Raw genomic sequence first — 3582 nt, forward strand, 5'->3', positions numbered from 1 at the left:
TCAAGGGCTTGCTTCCTGCCATACATTGGAAGCGTAGTCGCTCAACTTTTTAGTAGCACGGAGTGGCGCGATGCCGCCTGAAAATTCAAACCAAACCTACAAAACTAATATTATTTAGCGCTGCTTATTTATACCGACTGCTCGCATAGGACTGAAAAGTCCCTTTACTCCAACAGTAGGCTACTACTATTATTATCAAATTCCCAAATTATATTGAGGATAAAATTCTATACCTCGACTGGGATTGAAACCATGCCCTCCTGTTTACCAGGCGAGCATCTTGACCACTACAATCCTACATCCTTGGCATGTGTATGAACGTGAAAATGATACCTACAGTTGCCAATGATACCTACGACTCTCGTGTGAGATGTCTCTATCAATTTATAGATTTAAACTGTTTGAATTTTACTGCTAAAAGTCCAACGACTACGGTTCCAATGTGCAGCAGGTCTAAGACTGGGTCTACCACTTTATGTTACAAGTAGATTTGTGTAACTTACAAGCAATTGTTACCTCTGAGAATTTTAGGAGGCTGTCCAAATAGTCTCTGAAGTATGCTGTGAAATAATAATGCATTCTGAACAGTTCCCAGTATGATCAGAGGTGACAACCACTTCTAACATGATGTGGTAGACCTCAGCCTTTAATAATAAATAGACACATAAGGTACATTCATCCATTCAATTCACACATATTTAGTTACATACATATAATAATACAAGTGAAGTCTTTCACAGAAAGATCAATAAAGAATAGTATGCTAGGGGTATGAAGTAATTCAATTCAAATATTACTCATTTTACTTTTACCCTACCTAATCTATTTTTTTCTTTATTATTATGTATTACTTACCTATTATTTTTCTAAAAAGGCAATCTTTTTTTTTTGTAATGCGAAAGCGGTTCCAAGGTAAGATCAGTCCTTAGTTTTCTTTAACACACGGTACAATATCATGTGGCCTTCAAACTTACAGGGGAAACTTTCGTACGCATCCCTTTGTAAAACAGGATATTAATTAAATACAGATTGCTATTACCTACCCGTAATAGAAGGTAAAAAAAGGTAGACAAATTAGGGGGTGAGAAATACAAGCCTCCTCATTCCACTATTAATAATTTTTCCACCCCTTGCCTCGTTTAGGGAAACTTTCGTACGCATACCTTTGTAAAACAGGATATTAAATACAGATTGATATTACCTACCCGTAATAGCAGGTAAAAAAAGGTAGACAAATTAGGGGGTGAGAAATACAAGCCTCCTCATTCCACTATTAATAATTTTTCCACCCCTGGGGAAACTTTCGTACGCATACCTTTGTAAAACAGGATATTAAATACAGATTGCTATTACCTACCGTAATAGCAGGTAAAAAAAGGTAGACAAATTAGGGGGTGAGAAATACAAGCCTCCTCATTCCACTATTAATAATTTTTCCACCCCTTGCCTCGTTTCGAGTGCTTCCAGTATCAATAACGTTGGATGAAAAATGAAAATTTTAAAATTTCCGTTCAGTTTGAAAGCGTCTTTCATAAAAGGTACAGAGAACGTATAACGTAAATAGGTACGTATCAAAAACCTTTACGCTAGAAAATTACGAAGTAATTTAGATATCAAGTAAATACATATGTTAGGTTCTTTTTACTTATTTTAACTGTGTAGGAACTGAGTTGTTCAAAATAAATTAATAAATACACTTTCTTCTATTCAGTAGACTACCTACATTTTTTTTTTTTTTTTTTTTTTTTTTTTTTTTTTTTTTTTGGGATTTTTTTAGGCTTGCTTCCTGCCATACATTGGAAGCGTAGTCGCTCAACTTTTTAGTAGCACGGAGTGGCGCAATGCCGCCTGAAAATTCAAACCAAACCTACAAAACTAATATTATTTAGCGCTGCTTATTTATACCTACTGCTCACATAGGACTGAAAAGTCCCTTTACTCCAACAGTAGGCTACTACTATTATTATCAAATTCCCAAATTATATTGAGGATAAAATTCTATACCTCGACTGGGATTGAAACCATGCCCTCCTGTTTACCAGGCGAGCATCTTGACCACTACAATCCTACATCCTTGGCATGTGTATGAACGTGAAAATGATACCTACAGTTGCCAATGATACCTACGACTCTCGTGTGAGATGTCTCTATCAATTTATAGATTTAAACTGTTTGAATTTTACTGCTAAAAGTCCAACGACTACGGTTCCAATGTGCAGCAGGTCTAAGACTGGGTCTACCACTTTATGTTACAAGTAGATTTGTGTAACTTACAAGCAATTGTTACCTCTGAGAATTTTAGGAGGCTGTCCAAATAGTCTCTGAAGTATGCTGTGAAATAATAATGCATTCTGAACAGTTCCCAGTATGATCAGAGGTGACAACCACTTCTAACATGATGTGGTAGACCTCAGCCTTTAATAATAAATAGACACATAAGGTACATTCATCCATTCAATTCACACATATTTAGTTACATACATATAATAATACAAGTGAAGTCTTTCACAGAAAGATCAATAAAGAATAGTATGCTAGGGGTATGAAGTAATTCAATTCAAATATTACTCATTTTACTTTTACCCTACCTAATCTATTTTTTTCTTTATTATTATGTATTACTTACCTATTATTTTTCTAAAAAGGCAATCTTTTTTTTTTTTTTTTTTTTTTTTTTTTTTTTTTTTTTTAACATCAGTTATGTCTTATGTAGGTACCTACATATAACTGATTCTAATGGAAGCTTTATTCGTTGTAGGTAGGCATTTATTAACTCTAGGCAGTACTGTTAGTAGGTACATTTCAGTTTCCACCTAAACGGTTTCTGGAAAGGTCAAACAATATGTATTTCGCTTACAAGACACGTTCCACTGTGAAGTTCCGAATGATAGAATGAGATTAGAAAGACAGCAAGATGGAAGAATAGAAGACAGAGAGATGGAAACAAGAAGACGGGGAGAGAAGAAAGAAGAAAATACAAACGCAGAGACTTGGAAGAAGAATGAAAAAGAGGAGAGGGAGAAGATGCAGGAAGAGGGAAGAAGAAGGTTGATAAGGAGGAAAAGGTGAACGAGAAAAAGAAGAAGTCAAAAAAGGAGGAGGAGGAGAAGAAGAAGAAATATATAATAATGATGGCAAAGAGGAAGTAATAACGATGGATTGAAATAAATAAATCAACAACAATTAGCATAAAGTTAATTTCCAACTCGAAAATCAAAAACCTTCTGGAAAGCCCACGAGCAAATACCAATAAAATTGCCAATCTTCTCCCTACATCGAACCCCGAATCCTCCCATTCGAAAGCCACTCTGTTTGATTATTTGCTCTAAGAACGGAAGAAAAAGTGAAAGTAAACAGAGAAAATCTTCCACGTTCTTTCCATCTTGCCATTTCCATTTCTTTATACCTACTTTTCAATCTTTTTTGCTTTTTCCGTTCAGGTTCGGTTACAGGGGGGTTCATCTGATCCCATATGCCCCCCGGGCTCGGGCGCTTCAAGGTGGCCCAAACCAAGCAGTCCCCCTCCCCCCAAAAAAAAAAAAATACGAGTACTCTTATAAGTTGGCTTTTCCTTTCGGCTCG

This window comes from Diaphorina citri, unplaced genomic scaffold (genome assembly GCF_000475195.1).
Source record: "Diaphorina citri unplaced genomic scaffold, Diaci psyllid genome assembly version 1.1 scaffold954, whole genome shotgun sequence".
NCBI classification, from domain to species: Eukaryota; Metazoa; Arthropoda; class Insecta; order Hemiptera; family Psyllidae; genus Diaphorina; species Diaphorina citri.